The sequence below is a fragment of the Bactrocera tryoni genome, chromosome 3, assembly GCF_016617805.1.
Source record: "Bactrocera tryoni isolate S06 chromosome 3, CSIRO_BtryS06_freeze2, whole genome shotgun sequence".
In the NCBI taxonomy this organism is placed as follows: Eukaryota; Metazoa; Arthropoda; class Insecta; order Diptera; family Tephritidae; genus Bactrocera; species Bactrocera tryoni.
In genome coordinates, this window is record NC_052501.1 from 24,894,615 (window position 1) to 24,912,257 (window position 17,643).

The 17,643-nt window shown below is 37.5% G+C and overlaps 1 protein-coding gene across 5 annotated transcripts in view; it reads left to right on the top strand.

Moving 5' to 3' along the window:
* The window catches only part of LOC120772629 (myc box-dependent-interacting protein 1), a 193,215-nt gene that overhangs the window by 154,560 nt on the left and 21,012 nt on the right, over positions 1-17,643 (top strand). The gene's annotated exons all lie outside the window — the stretch shown is intronic.

Consider the following 17,643-nt stretch of genomic DNA (forward strand, 5'->3'; position numbering starts at 1 on the left):
TACACCTCAAGTGCGAGTTTTTGCACTGTGGGCCGTGTTCGATACATTTCACACCGATGGTGACGGTTATAGCCGAGTTAACAACAGTGCGCCAATCGTTTCTTCTTTCGCAATCTGGTGCGAATTCGAGATACCAAGTGCAGCCAGGTTCTTCTCCCCTGATCTCTCCAACGGAGGGAAGGTCTTCCTCTTCCTCTGCTTGCCCCGGCGGGTACTGCTTCGAATACTTTCGGAGCTGGAGTATTTTCATCTATAGGGACGACATGACCTAGCCAACGTAGCTTCTGTCTTTTATTTCGTTGAACTAAGAATGTCAGTGCCGTCATGGCCGATACGCAAAAGACCATAAGTATTCCGCAGAACCTTTCTCTCTAAAACTCGTAACATGCCTCTGCACCATATAGCAGAACGAGAGTAATGAGTGACTTATAGAGTTTGGTATTTGTTCGTCGAGAGAGGACCTACTCAGTCCGAAGTAACACCTACTGGCAAGAGTTATTCTTCCTTGGATTTCGAGCCTGACATTCTTGTTGGTGGAACCAGTACCACGACAGACGAAATTATCTACGATTTCGAAGTTATGACTGTCAACAGTGATGTGGAAGCCAAGTCGCGAGTATGACGACTGTTTGTTTGATGACAGGAGATATTTCGTCTTGCCCTCGTTCACTAGCAGACCCATTTGCTTCGCTCCTTATTATATGTCTACATATGTATTTTTCGAGATTTAAATTATATTCGGAGATATAGGCATACCGATACATAGGTAAACGTGAAACTTCAAACTCGTTTTTCTCGAAGCTGTCTTTTTTAAAACCATACCCACGATGTCTCAGGTTATAGATTTGTTTATGTCTGGAATTAAGCACATATCCAAAAAAGGGGTACAAATATTGTTTTTTTTAAACTAATATTTTTTTGTGGTTTCAGATTGCTAGGAAGGTTGAATTCGTGGGTAGGGCTTGAAGAAAAATCAAAACATTTCCTATAACACCTGCTGCCACGTGAATTCGCTACTTATTGTGAAGACGCTAGCACGTACCAGAAGGAAGACATAACCAAATGCACCTTTGGCAGACGGTAAGTACATTCATGCAGCCATACACACACATCCGCGTTCATCACCTCGTACATTTCCATCTGCAGATCGACTACTGCACCAAACACTGTGGAACCTTCTGAATTTTGAACATATCATTACCATTTTATCACTTTGATCACTGCTGCTGATGCACAATCGTACATATCTGCATCTCTCATATTACCAAACCAATCCGTTTTTATTTCAAATAGGATTTTTCTGCCCTCCCTCCGAAACACATTCACACATGTTCACTCGTTCAGCACGTGTGTAAGAAGTAGCGAGCGCGTATGCTTATTATTCTACGCGTTCAAATGTGTTTATTGGTTTTCTTCCTACCGTAGAACGTGCCAACATTCTTCAATTTTGTCTTCTGTGTCTTCATGTGGCAATCAGCGAAGGATTGCGCCGTAAGTAGTCGAGAATATGCACAGTTCGTCTTTGTGTGGGGCGGGCAGTCATATGAGTAGATGTATAAATACAGCTGGTAAGCAGTCTCGCTCGGGTTTGGGTTTGTGCACATAACATAACTGCTGAAATTTACCTACTCACCTACTTGTGGATGTCTTTATTTGGCGAAAAGCTGCAATATTGACAAATAAAGCAATCCTTATTGGAAGGCGCGACATGGCAAGATGTTTACAATTACAATGCTAAATTGTGAGGGCGTGTGCAGCGGTGGTGTCGCGGTGGGCGTTATGTCTCTCCAAGCAGCTGAAAATTTGACAAATTATGTTTCTATTCTCTGAAAATTTCTGAAATGTACAAAATTTAGCGATAACCTATGGATCAGTTAGCTCTATGTCGTAATTTTAATATATGTATGAATATCAGAATCCGGAAATAAATTGATGACACGTATCATCACATCCGTAGATATCATGACGTATATTAGGTCAGACGCGGTTTTTTTGGAAAACTATATATCGGGTGATTTTTTAAGAGCTTGATAACTTTTTTTTAAAAAAAAACGCATAAAATTTGCAAATTCTCATCGGTTCTTTATTTGAAACGTTAGATTGGTTCATGACATTTACTTTTTGAAGATAATTTCATTTAAATGTTGACCGCGGCTGCGTCTTAGGTGGTCCATTCGGAAAGTCCAATTTTGGGCAACTTTTTCGAGCATTTCGGCCGGAATAGCCCGAATTTCTTCGGAAATGTTGTCTTCCAAAGCTGGAATAGTTGCTGGCTTATTTCTGTAGACTTTAGACTTGACGTAGCCCCACAAAAATAGTCTAAAGGCGTTAAATCGCATGATCTTGGTGGCCAACTTACGGGTCCATTTCTTGAGATGAATTGTTCTCCGAAGTTTTCCCTCAAAATGGCCATAGAATCGCGAGCTGTGTGGCATGTAGCGCCATCTTGTTGAAACCACATGTCAACCAAGATGCTAACAAACTTTTTGTTGCCAAAAATGGAAGAACTGAACTTGGTTGACATGTGGTTTCAACAAGATGGCGCTACATGCCACACAGCTCGCGATTCTATGGCCATTTTGAGGAAAACTTCGGAGAACAATTCATCTCAAGAAATGGACCCGTAAGTTGGCCACCAAGATCATGCGATTTAACGCCTTTAGACTATTTTTTGTGGGGCTACGTCAAGTCTAAAGTCTACAGAAATAAGCCAGCAACTATTCCAGCTTTGGAAGACAACATTTCCGAAGAAATTCGGGCTATTCCGGCCGAAATGCTCGAAAAAGTTGCCCAAAATTGACTTTCCGAATGGACCACCTAAGACGCAGCCGCGGTCAACATTTAAATGAAATTATCTTCAAAAAGTAAATGTCATGAACCAATCTAACGTTTCAAATAAAGAACCGATGAGATTTTGCAAATTTTATGCGTTTTTTTTTTTTAAAAAGTTATCAAGCTCTTAAAAAATCACCCGATAGAATAATACTCGTATTTAAGCGATAAGTAATAATGCGCTGCAGCACGAACTTAAAACTCTAATTTATTGATAATTTCTGTTTTAGCGGTAGACACTTCGTGTTAACCTTACAATTGATTGTCATTAGCACACCTAAAATAAAATTTTAACCTAGAGTTACGGCAGTTTTAAGAAATTTTATAAAGGGTGATCTATTTCGAGGTTCCCTACTGTTCTAAAGAAAAAACACAGAAACTTTAAATTTAATGGCGAAATTTGAAAGGCTATACTGTGGCATTTATTTTTTGAAGATTATCTTTTAAACGTTGGACGTGGCTACGTCTCAGATGATCCATCCGTTAAATCCAATTTTTGATGACTCGTTCGAGTATTTCGACTGGTGACTGGCGAATGACACGCGGGATGTTTGCCACTAGGCCTGAATCGAAGCGGGATTGTTCGCATAGACTTTAGACTTTACATATCCGCACAGGAAATAGTCTAACGGCGTGATATCACACTGGTTTTTGGCGGTTACGTTTTCACCGATATGATTATACTCTCGCAACAAAGTTGCTAAGGAGAGTATTATAGTTTTGTTCACATAACGGTTGTTTGTAAGTCCTAAAACTAAAAGAGTCAGATTATATATATCAAAGTGATCAGGGTGACGAGTAGAGTTGAAATCCGGATGTCTGTCTGTCCGTCCGTCCGTCTGTCCGTCCGTCCGTGCAAGCTGTAACTTGAGTAAAAATTGAGATATCATGATGAAACTTGGTACACGTATTCCTTGGCTCCATAAGAAGGTTAAGTTCGAAGATGGGCGAAATCGGCCCACTGCCACGCCCACAAAATGGCGGAAACAAAAAACCAATAAAGTGTCATAACTAAGCCATAAATAAAGATATTAAATTGAAATTTGGCGCAAAGGATCGCATTAGGGAGGGGCATATTTGGACGTAATTTTTTTGGAAAAGTGGGCGAAGCCCCGCCCCCTACTAAGTTTTTTGTACATATCTCGGAAACTACTATAGCTATGTCAACCAAACTCTACAGAGTCGTTTCCTTCAGGTATTTCCATATACAGTTTAAAAATGGAAGAAATCGCATAATAACCACGCCCACCTCCCATACAAAGGTTATGTTGAAAATCACTAAAAGTGCGTTAATCGACTAACAAAAAACGTCAGAAACACTAAATTTTACGAAAGAAATTGCAGAAAGAAGCTGCACCCAGGCTTTTTTTAAAAATTGAAAATGGGCGTGGCCTCGCCCACTTATGGACCAAAAACCATATCTCAGAAGCTACTAGACCGATTTCAATAAAATTCGGTATATAATATTTTCCTAACACCTTAATAACATGTACGAAATATGCGTGAAATCGGTTCACAACCACGCCTTCTTCCAATATAACGCTATTTTGAATTCCATCTGATGCCTTCTCTGTACAATGTATACATTAAGAACCAATGATGATAGCGGAATAAAACTTTACACAAATACGGTATTTGAAAAATATGTAAATGACGGTTAATGAAATCTCGATTATCACTTTATCATGCGAGAGTATAAAATGTTCGGTGACACCCGAACTTAGCCCTTCCTTACTTGTTTTTGAATTAATATGGACCGACGATTCCACCCGCACTCAAACCACACCTAACCGTTGTTTTTTTCTGGATGAAATGGCAGCTCATTAATCTTTTTAGATTGCTCTTCGTTCCGAATGCGGCAATTTTGCTTGTTTATTAAGCCAGAAATGGACCTCATCGCTGAACAAATTTTGGCTCGAAAACGTGGGATCTTCTTGGAACTTTTCAAAAGCCCCTAGAGCAAAATGATGTCGCTTGGGAAGGTCGAGCGACTACAGTTCTTGCACAAGCTGTATTTTGTTACGCTTTTAATTTAAGATCTCGACGTAAAATGCGCAGAGTCCTGCCATACGTCAGTTCGAGTTACTGCGAACAGCGCCTAATCGACTGTCCACGGTCTTCGCGTACACTGACAGGTACGACTACTTTATTTTTTTCACTGCGTGCTGGACGTGGTTTATCCAATAATGAATGTTGGGTCTCAAGATGGGTGATAGTGTGATTAGTAGGTCGATTATGTTGACCATAAGTTGAGCAAAGTGCGCAAAACATATTCTTTACAGAACGTGAATTTTCTTAAAGTTGAAGGATTTGTAAACGTTGTTCAGTCTCTCCATGATGAAATGCCAAACAATACTGAACATAAATAACATAACAGGCTATTGAAAAAAGTACCTCTACTTGGATTACCCGTTAGAAAACAAAGTTTTTTGATATCTTCGAAGGCGATATATCGATTATCAATAAAAAAAATCCAATACCATATGCCTTAAGTCTTTGGTTTTTGCGTTACCTTTACATTATTGTTAAATTGCTTTCCAGCGAACATTCTCTTAATTTCAGAACAGGAAGTAGTCACTGGGAGACTGGGCAGATTTGAAGATGGAATGGATGGATGGTGGAAGCAATTTGAAGTTCAAATCATGAAATTTTTACATCGTTTTCACTGACTTGCGACACGGCGGATTATGAGCTCGCGCGGAATCCACTTTGCACAGATCTTTCGCATACCCAAATATTCATTCAGAGTATATCCAACACGTTCCTTTGATATCTTTAAATTTTCTACTCTCTCGAACAACTTCACGGCATACGAAATTATTTAAGGAACTTTTTTGATGTGTGTGTGGGTATAAGCGAACTTTTCATTCCACCTGCTACACAGCCATTTTACTATTTACCATGGATGATAGGTTGTAGTGATAAGAATGGAGAATTGGTGGCTAGTATGTGGTATGATCAATATTTACATGACAAGTCTTAAGTGAAGTACAAAATTTAAACCACAATCCTCCTTTAACTTTTACTTTAATAGATGAAGAAGGATGGGTTGAGTTTAGAAATAATGCCGAGTTTTGTGGACATGATCTTGGATGCTTAATATTCAAGCCTTCAAAGATCAAGTTGTCTACACCAGACAAACAGGAATACTTCGGTAAATTCTCACCATTTCGCGGCTTGAATATACCGGATTGATGGTATAAGAAAAAAGTAATGAACTATTAGTCATCACTTCGTTGGTTCAAAAAGTACTAAGCTGGTGGCCATGTATAGTTTTGAACGTACTTTTAGCACTTCGAATAACCTTATTAGGCTTGCTTTTTTACATAACACAAACTAGGAAAAAACATGACAAACTAAATGTCTGTCCTTTACTGTTAGTTAATATACTTTCCCCGTCTTGTGTGACACCACCGTCCAACACCCACGTCATAGTCGCCTACAACAATTGCTGTTGATCTTTTAAACACGAGCTAGTTTCAAGTCAAATGACTAGAAATGGTGGGCCGGCGATTTACATAATGTTTTAGTGTTATTTATTAGAAAAGCCAACTGAACTAACACACAGTTTCCAATTCAAAACAAAATTACCGTTTACGTCTATTTCATAAAAACAATGAAGGCGTTCGATGAACACAAATAAAGAAACATATGTAGGTATGTCTGTAGTTTGCCTCACGCCGTTATTGCTTGATTAAGCGGAAAACTGTCTGTATTCAATTAATCGTTTGAATATTATGTGTTACTTTGGTATTAAAATGAATGATCTTATGGTATTTATGGAAAAGAGAGCTAGAAAGATATATGGAGTGACGTTGTTCAAATGACAGCAACAGCATATTGATGCTCTCGGTAAAACTGGAAAATATTAACTTACTGAGTCTATGTTAGACCTAATTGAGTTGTTACTTTGTTATTAGAAATTGAAAGCTACCGACTGCCGCGCTTCCGTGGATATTAGTTTTGTCATTTTAGTGCTTTGCGTCTTGGTCGAGAGCTTTCATGAAGGCTCAAAGCTTTTCAGGGAATAATAAAATAGAGTTAGTGATTATCTAAAGCAGTGAATGAAACACCCTTGAATTTTATCTACAATTAAATGTGAAACTAAAACGCTGTTTTAAAGAAACATAATTTAAGTACTTTGTAGAGCTGGAAGCTTTCGTTATTCTCAATCATTTAGGTATATTATAATCCGGATTATCCATTTATGAAGTCCCAAGCACGTTAAAAAAATTAGTGCTAAGATCTTCAGCGAGAAGCTCGAAGTAAAATTTCCAAAATTCGGTGGAAAGTTAGCGATCACTGGTATATTTGGCTGGTGGAATACGCTCAGTGAAGTCACAGTCCCTAATTCGTTAAGGTCACATTCCTTATAACGTGTTCATTGAGTTGCTTTTATTAAAATCTGTAGTGTACTCCGTACAAATACCAACGGTGGCATTTAATGCCATTCTACAGATAGCAAACTTGGACATTGCTGACAGGTGCATTGCGGTATCTATCAAACTCCGGGAAAACTAGTCAAGGAGTGTATGATCTCACTACTACTATCATCAAGCTGGTTCAAATTCGACTTGTCTCTGCCTGGTCACAGTGGAATCATCGGAAACTGTTAAGATAATGAGCTAAAACGTAAAGGCAGCCTTACCCAAATCCCAACAGGATCGAGACGAACAGGTGTTCCTCTATTTTCGTGCATTCTGGCGTTTTATCTATGGCCCTCACGCGAGCTCAGCAGGCTTCGACCAGCAACTAGAGCACTTGTGGGCTTGCGAAAGGTTTTTGGACCACTAGCTTTTTAGGTTCACGTTGTTGTCGTGTTAGGTGTCCTAACTGGACATTGTCCCATTGAAATTCAGTCGTTGAGCCTAAAAAAAGTTGAAGCTTTACTTGTAAAAGCTATAGGCTGAAAGATGAAGTGAAAACATCTAGAAGCGGTCCTGCTCTCGCCGGTCTAAGGTTAAGCATCTCGGTTGCCGTACTCTTAAGGAACCTGGTGAATTGACTGAAACTGATACCAGCCGCCTTAATAAATTTTTGGCAAACTCTAAGCGCTATGTCGATAAGTGACCATCTTTTTGAACACGACAATTGTTAGACTAAGCTAACTTTACTTAGCAATCATCAAGCAGTAAAGTTTTCTACTTCGCAAAGTACATATTTCTGACCTGGAGCAGCTAATATTATTTTCAGGTGGCCTCACCAAATGTTTACTACTTTTGATTGCCCGATTTCTGACACTTAAATATTAACGAACTTTGGTTATTGATACTCCATTGAAACTTTAGTAGTAGCAAGATATCGTTCTTATATTCTATCAACTTCTGCTGACCACAAATGTGTCTCTTTATGGTGGAAAATTCTAGAGCAGGCCTGTCCAACATACGGCCCCCGGGCCACCATCCGGCCCGCCATCTCTTATAGCCTTTGGGCATCCCAGTTGTATAGGCCTGATACACGTGATGGATAAAGTAGTGCAGACAGTTAATTTTATACGCGCAAGAGGGCTTAACCACAGACAGTTCCAGGCTTTTCTGGCTGATGTCGGTTCAGATCACGAAGACATTGTATACTTAAGTCGCGTTCGCTGGCTCAGCAGAGCAGCCACACTAAAACGATTCTATTCCCTGCTGGACGACTTAAAGATTTTTTTTGGCAACAAAGACCAAGAAATTTCTTTCCTTACTGATGAGGAGTGGTTGGCTGATCTGGCTTTCCTGGTTGATATAACTAAATATCTTTCTGATCTTAACTTAAAACTACAAGGGAAAGACCAACTATGCACACAGTTATACGAACACGTTCTAGCTTTCACAAAAAAGCTTTTATTGTTTGAAAAGTAGCTGGAACAAAAGCAGTTGATTCATTGGGAGACCTTATCCACAAAAAAGGAACGAGTTTGACGACAGATTCGCAGACTTCAAATCACAAACTCCCTGCATGAAAGTATTTCAAAATCCATTTGATGTTGAAATTGAAGGCGCTGCGCAGAGTTTACAGCTGGAGTTAATAGAATTGCAAAGCAGCTCTCATCTAAAAACAGCATATAATAATTGTCTTCCAAACTTAATTGAATTTTACAAAAAGTATATTACACCCAGTCAATACCCAAACCTTACTAAACTGGCTATTCAACATATTTCTTTATTTGGTAGTACATATGTTTGCGAGCAGTTGTTTTCTCGCATGAAATTTAACAAATCAAAAACCAGATCATCTTTATTAGATAGCCATCTTAAAGGCACTTTGCGCATAGCCACTTCTAAAACTCCAGCTCACATAGATGCGCTGTGCAAACAGAAAAAATTTCAGACATCTCATTAATTAGATTTTAAGAATAAGAATATCTTTATATGCTAAGGCCATAGTTACATTAATAATAATATATTAAGATTTATGTGATGTTGCTTATTATAAATAAATAAATATACCAAAACTGAAGGTCATTTTATTTTTTTTTTGGCCCGCTACGGTTATGAAAATGCTAAACCTAGCCCTTCACAAAATTATGTTGGACGGGCCTGTTCTAGAGTATGTTCGAAACGTGAACACAAATGTATTTCTCCGAGTCTAAGCGCCTTGAAGACTTAATAACTGTTTCGAGAATTGAAAGAAAAAAAACAAAAACAATTGTATTGTGGCCAAAGGAGACTACATTTAGGGGGACGATATAGATTTTGAAGAATAAATTAAAAATTTTAAAATTATGAACAAAGTCTTACTATTTTTTGCCTAACAAACATAACCTCACTTATGCATTCTAGCAATAATTTATAAGAAATTGTTTATAAGTCATACTTAAACTCAAATTGATTTCTTGAAATTTAAAATTCCTTTTCGACTTTCTTCTTAACACAAGCTCTGCTGTTGGCAGCCATACCCCTTTCACTTTTGACTGCCAACAATAACGTAAATGATCGGCGCATTGTTGTCAAACGTGATTTTCGTGCATAATTAATTAATTTTCTTTTATATTTTTGTATTTATATATTTTTAAATTTTTTATTATGTTTTCTTACATATTTCATAAACAAATACTTAAGCATAAGCACGTATGTACATATGTGTAGTATCCGTATTTGTAAGTATGTCTCTTGGTTTCTTCACCTCTTGTCTACTTAATTGTCTGAACTTATAAATGCGGTAATTATTTAAGTGGCCACATTTTGCATTTCATTATCGATCGATTAAAAGCATTAAAACGATAAATGGCAAGTGGAAAAAAATAACACAAAACATTTTTCTGACGCATTTTTTGAATTTCAATTGAGTTGAACTGCAACGCGCGGAACTTTCGCTGTCAATAACGATCAGCGCGAGTTATTTCTTATATTGCGAAGTGTTGCGAAAAATTTATTCATAATAAATACTTATAAATTAAGAAAATATGCGGCTGTAAGCAATTCGAATAATTTGGTAAAAATATCTAGTAAGAATATTATTGGATCAGGAGAGATATGCCTTGATAGCAATTCTATTAAGATGACGTTTTCAAGGCGTCATCTTGTCATGTACATGAGATACTGTGTATTCCTTAGATAACGGTTTGAAAACTAGTTTTTTTTTGTCGTATTGTTCATTTGTGACACTCAAATGCTCCAGAAAGGAAGTCACCCACTCGCCATCTTTCTGTTGAGTTGAAGACGGAAGGTAAGTTTTAGTGAATATTTCGAGAAGTTTCGACTCACATGGAGTAACAACACTATCAGCACCTTGGTAGGTTGTCTTAGTTCAAACAAGAAAAAACGTTAACTTCGGTTGCACCGAAGCTAATATACCCTTCACAGGTGGATTTCTTTTAGTAACTATGTGTTCAGTTTATATGGAAGCTATATGCTATAGTAATCTGATCTGAAAAATTTTTTCGGAGATTATATTATTTCCTTAAGCAGTAATCCATGTCAAATTTCGTGAAGATACCACGTCAAATGCGAAAGTTTTCCATACAAGCCCTTGATACCGATCGTTCGGTTTGTATGGCAGCTATATGCTATAGTAAGCCGATCTGAACAATTTCTTCGGAGATTACATTGTTGCTTTAGAAAATAATCTTTACCAAATTTCGTGAATAAATCTTGTCAAATGAAAAAGTATACAAGAACTTTTTTCCGATCATTCAGTGTGGATGGTAGATAAGTATATGCTGTAGTGGTCCAATATCGGCAGTTCCGACAAATGAGCAGCTTCTTGAAGAGAAAATGACGTTTGCAAAATTTCAAAACGATATCTTAAAAACTGTGGGTCTAGTTCGTATATATACAGACAGACGGACGGATGGACAGACAGACAGACGGACATGGCTAAATCGACTCAGCTCAACATACTGATCATTTATATATGTATATATACTTTATAGGGTCTCCGACGCTTCGTTCTGGGTGTTACAAACTTAATATACCCTGTTCAGGGTATAAAAATGTGATGTTTGCACTGATCAGTTGCATAAAATTGACTCGAACATCTAGAGACAGTTAGATTTGAGAGTCACTGCGATCAACACTGAAATTAGGAATGGTGGATATACCGTACATATGTAGTTTTGTTTGGTCAGATCTTAATGTCCATCGTATTACAGTCACGTTGAAAAGTGTCATGCGTGTTCTGCAAAAATCACTATGGCTATTGTCCAATAGCTGCCGTATATGATTTCAGGATTTAAGAATGTTTGAACCCTCATTTGTGCTTCATTTAGGAATGCTTTCATATAGACTTAATAACTAAATGTCATCTAAAAGAGATTATGATATAAGATGGATCGTATCACTCCGCTTAAGAATATATATTTCCACTATCTGATTTTAAGATAAAAATCTTCTCTCCATAAAGAAGCCCCCCATAGTGTTCAATTTTATATATAGTAGACATCTTTGAAAATCAAGATCTTTTTAGCCTGACTCTTTCTTACACATTTTTCTGATTTATAATTTTTTCGAACTCTTTACCATTACTTATCAGTCAATGAGCTTATGGTTAACTTTATAATCACTTGTGACGAATATTTCGTTTATCCACTTAACGATTTAATGTTCAATCAATTCACACCTCAAATTGTGTCATAGCCAAATAATGTGTATATCTCTTTGCCCTTTTCATAAACTGTTAATCATTTTTCACATGTGTTTTTTCGGTTTTCCATTTGCTTTTATTCAATTTATATGACACCCACTTTCCCCACTTTTGCTCTTTCTCACAGCTTTCGAACGGTCTGAAATTTTTTGTTTTGCAACATTTGACATAACTGACATTTGCTATTGACTCAAATTATCGCCTTCATCTAATATTTCCTGCCGTATAACAAATGACATAAATTTTCCAGATTTAGCTACCACAGACTGGAACTGTGGTAAGATCTTTGGAAATTTGCTCCCTTAGACTATATAAGATGGTTAGAGCTTAAAAATTTCAGAAATGGATTACCGGCATTTGCCCGCCGTCTGTCGTAAGAGACGACTAAAATCCAATATGCACTGTGTCTGTTCGAAATTTCAGCCTAGTCTTGTCCGAAGTAGTGCTATAATTCTCAGCTTGAACTGATATTATAGACTTTGAATGAGATTCCTTCTTCCATTTAAAGTTAAAGCGGCAAATGTCACCAGCCATTTAGTTTGATGGGTGCTTAACTGGTAGTAGCAAAAGCTACAAGTTCTGACCGGAGACTTAAATCTGGTACCACGGGGAGCAGTTAGCCCTTGGAGTTCTTTCCAATCAGCTCATTGAGTTTGGACCTTTTGAGCAGCCACAGCCACGATTAAAACCTAAAAGTAGGTAGAAATGAAAATTCAGTTCAGTATGGAGTTGCACTGCGGCCAGGAGCCGGACCCACTGCACGTCAGAGGTTTTAGGTCAGCCTCGAAACCGACCATGGTGGAAGAGGTTTCCCTTCCACCTGACCAATTGGAACCAAATAATACTTGCAAAAAACATATATTATTTGGGGCGCTAATCAACGCATTGTTTTGATCTATGTGCTTTTAAGCACCCTGAGGTAAGGTCGTCGTCGGCAGGTATTCACGTAAAAACACAAGAACTGTTGTTGTAATTAAGCCAATATCTCATATGACATAAATTATGCCTAACCAGTACCTTATTCGAATTCAACTCCCCTGAACTAGTCCATGCGTAAGATAAGCATTCAGAAATTTGAAAATTCGAAAACAAAAATGTATTTTTGGAAGATGTTGGAGAGTCAAGTTATTCGAAACGGAGTTAATTATCTAAAATTTTTCAAAAGAGGCTCCAGACATCCGAGTACATAACTAATTTGCCACTTTTTACATTTGACTCAAAAGTTTAGTTAAAAAATCACTTATTTATTCGTCGTTACCGACCACACTCTTACTTCTCTGCTTGTTTCTTGCTTCCATTTTTTCATTTTCCACACGCGACAATTTTGACAGTCAGCACTGGCAGGTTTCGACAATCAACACGTACATACAAGTATGTATCTTTGCACTTATTTCATTTATAGAAAATGGTTTTCGAAAGCAATCTTATTCTGAGATGCTCAGCACTGTTCCTCTGGGCATTACTCTTCTCTGTTCTAAGCAGTCAAAATATTCACGCATCACTGTACATACTTAATACATATATCAATGTACATATTGATTATAGTTATGTGTATGTATGCTTGTATGTATGTATATATGCCGCCTATTGCCTCATCTCATTTGACCAAGTTAGAACCGCACGCTTGTCTACGTATTTTAGCTCAGATCTCGCCCAGTTGTTGATGACTTGTCAATGCAGAGATTTGAGAAAATTTTCACAGTGAATAAGTGTTTCGAAAGCTCATACCTAGCTGCATGCATACATTAGTATATGGAGAGCGATGTGTTCGCGCATAAAGTACTAATGTTTGTAATATTCTGTATGCTTTTAGTATTTAAATAGCTTTTGTATTTCACAACTTTTACAACCTGTTGTTAATGTAATCTTTTTCGGGGTATTTTCTAGGTTTTTTACCGCTACTCTTTATATTTTCTCTCTCCGCACTAATAGCTAGAATATTTGCATATTGTTAGAGACACACACACATGTAGTTTACTCACACACACGCGCACTTACATATATATTTAGGTATATTCTAAGCCAAATCGTATGAGATTCTTTCGGCAGACCATACATATCTACAGGTACATCTAGGTCTGTGTGTCTATGGAGTTAGATGCCTTTGTGTGCGTCTAATTCACTTTATTCCTTGTTGTTGTTCATCGTTTTAATTTACAGTGGCAAAACTGCTTAAACAAATGCGCGTGATAAACGAATTCCAAATATTATTCTACCTGCTTATCTCATACAAATATAAACATAAATACATATGTACATATGTAGATGGTTAAGGTAAATGCCGATAAGACTTGATTATCAGGGTTACGTGTGTGTAAAAGTTGTGTACGAGATAAAGTAACAAATATGGATGCTCATAGAGAAATTTTGAATAATTTGCTCTTAAGTGGGTTTTTGTGTAAATTTTTGAAGGCTTTGGGCAATAACAGGCAAAAAATAGTAAGACGTTGTTCATAATTTTAAAATTCTTAATTTATTCGGGGGGAGGACCCCATCAAATTAATCCCCTTTGGCCTCAATACACCTTTGCTAACGTTTTTTCCAAACCTCGTACCAGTTATTAAAGATAATTTCCAGCATAGTCTTCAATGCGCGTAGCGATTTACGTTAATGTCTTCAATTGACTCAAAACGGTGTTCCCTAAGCAGTCGTTTCAGTTTGCTGAAAAGCCAGAAGTCACACGGAGCTAAATCAGGCGAATATGGTGGGTGCGGCACGATATTGGTTGAAAAGTTGGCGAAAAACTCACGAAGAATCAATGCAGTATGCGACGGTGCATCATCGTGGTATCAAAACTAAGAGTTGTCGGCCCATAATTTCGCCCTCCTTTTACGAATAGCTTCACGCAAACGACGCATAACACTCAAATAGTATGCCAAGTTGACAGTTTGACCAGTCGGAAGGCATACGGAGTGCACTGCACCTGGATAATCGAAGAAAACTATGAACATAACCTTGCTTTTTGACGTGTTTTTTCGGCTTCGGCTCAACTTTGCTACGATTTTCAGCCGATTGATCGTCTGTTTCCGCGTCGTAAGTTTAGATTCAAGATTCGTCGCCAGTAACAGTACGTTTCATGGTATCCGGAAAGCATTGTTTCACAGAAGTTAACGCGACGCTGCTTTTCGAAAAAAATTAAGTGATTTTGGAACCAATCGTGCTTTCACTTTGCTTAGGCCCAAATGATCCTTCAAAATGGTTTTCACTGATCCTTCGGATATTCCAACGATGCCAGTTAGATCTCTGACTATTAATTGTCGATTTTCAAGCATCATTTACTTTATTTTATTGACGTGCTGATTATCAGTTGATCTTGACTCATCTGTATTTATTACGAGCGCTACCAAGTTCCCGCAGCTTGTTAATAGATGGCTTCAGCAGTTAGTGGTGTTCGATTTTGATATATCGAAAACGTGATAAACTTAACCTAGACATCTGAAAAAGGAACTGGGTTTTCACATTAGGCACTTTGTTTTTGTGTCATACACTTTTGGTTGTGCGAATTTATCAGATTTTTTTTTCAATAATGATCATATGTGGGAAGTGTTAATTTTCATCTTTCTGTCAAAGAAATCGGCGGCTGAAGCACATCTGGAGCTCCAAAAAGTTACGTGTTGCCGCAAGTGAAACAACGTGCCGTGATTGGTTTCGTCGCTTAAAAGACGGTGATTTCGATATTAACGACTGTCCGGGTCAAGGAAGGCTAAAAATCTTCGAAGACAGTGAATTACAATCTTCCATGTCAAACTCAAGAGAAGCTTGCTTCAGAGTTGGCAGTCACTCATTAAGCCATTTTAAAGCTATTACATGTTGGAATTGATTCAGAAACAAGTAACTTGAGTTTCTTATAGCCTCGATACCATGGAAGGCACAAAAAAGCGATCCTGGTGCATAAGAACGCTTGTACTCACGTTACCAAACCCGTTACAATCTACCTGGAAACGCTTAAAAGGAATGTCCTACCCCACCTACTATATTCCTCAAATATTGCACCGTCTGATTATTATTTGTTCCGTTTGATGGCACATGGTCTGGCTCAGAAGCAGCTTTACTCACAAGAGGACCTCCAAAAATGGCTTGATCCTTGGATAGTGTCACAAGATGAACAGTTTTACCATAATGGTATTCCAGCTTTGTTAGAAAAATGGGAAAAAGTTGTGACTGGCTATGGGAACCAAATAGGCTTTTCTTTCACTTATGGTATCTCGCTTGAAATATCCAATAGTTTCTAATGATTTTTTCTTATATTACGTAACTAAGGGTTTAATGTAAATTTAATATTTAAAACTGACAAATTGAATATGATTTTAATTTAGAAAGCTACGACCGTTGAACAATTTTATTGACCAGAAAAAGCCATTTAGAATGTAGCTACTTTTAAGGCGCTTCCAAGTATGGTGAGGGCTCCGCGGCATGCACCAGTATTTATATTTATATTCGATCATGGACAGACTATACTATGAGCTGATAGTTATTATGTGGCTATTCGCCCGATTGCTAAGTATTGTCAGCTCAATATACTTGAACTCTGGGTCTTATCTCAAAAATGTATATGCGAAAACAAGAACTAAGTTATCCAATTGAACATTAACTCTCTTTTTAGTATCTGAAGAAGATAAACGCCTTTTTATTTGACTAAATCACCAATCCACTCTATTTATACCAGTTGTGTGTTCGATTCGCTTCCCTCGAATTTTCGTCTAATTTTCTATAAATTAATAACCTTCACATCCAGTAGTCTTTTTCTGAATTTCTAAATTTTGTTTTCAATCGTTCTTTAATCTTAATATTAATTTTTTTTAAATCGCCTGAACCGAAAAAAAAAAACATTAAAAACCCTTCAGATACCGTTTATTTCTGAATATGTGCGTGTATGTACGCTTCCAGCAGCCAATTGCCCTACATTATTTGTGCCGTTATTTCCGAAAAAGAACTCTCAGCGACCACATTTGTCATTATGTAATAAGTATTACAAGGCCAAGCGGTTTCCTTTTGGCTTTTTGTCTCATCGAGCAGAGCGCCACTTAGCATTGCCTTGCCCCACACACCATTAACATCATAATTTACTTCCAACATTTGCCATATTATCAGATGCGCTGGGGCGGCCTTTATACTAGATTTCACGCCAGTGCTTTAAAGATGGACTCGCATATATGTACATATGTATACCTAAGTATAACTGATTCTATGCGTATGTATGTATGTATAGCAGGGGGAAGCAGCGCAAGCCGGACTGCATGGGTGTGTAGATACGTATAGGATATTTGTGTGAATATTTTAGTGAAAAGCGCATTCAATGAAACACGTTTAATTACTCACATTAAGCTCAAATGTGTGGCTGAGGCTCATAGTAGACTGACCCACTTATCTAAATGCATGCGACATGCGCCCATGTCTGGGTGTAGGTCATTAATAAAAGTTCAATTTCAATAATATTTTGCATTTTTAAGATCATTTAGAAAATTATTATTTTTTGTCTGGGAAAATGAGAATAATTTTTTATGAAGATTCTATTGTATTTTTAGCTGTATTTAATAGTCAAAACTTGGAGAGCGACGAAACGAATAAACAACTGGTTTAAAAGCGACAATTAAAATCAAATAAAACTCAAATTTGTTTAAATTGGGTTCTGTTTTAATTTTTTGCCATTTATGATTTGAACAAAAAGTCGGCCAAATAGCCACCACGGTTCCCTTTGCATATCCCACCCATTTACGCCAATTTTGGATGACCTGGTGCAGCATT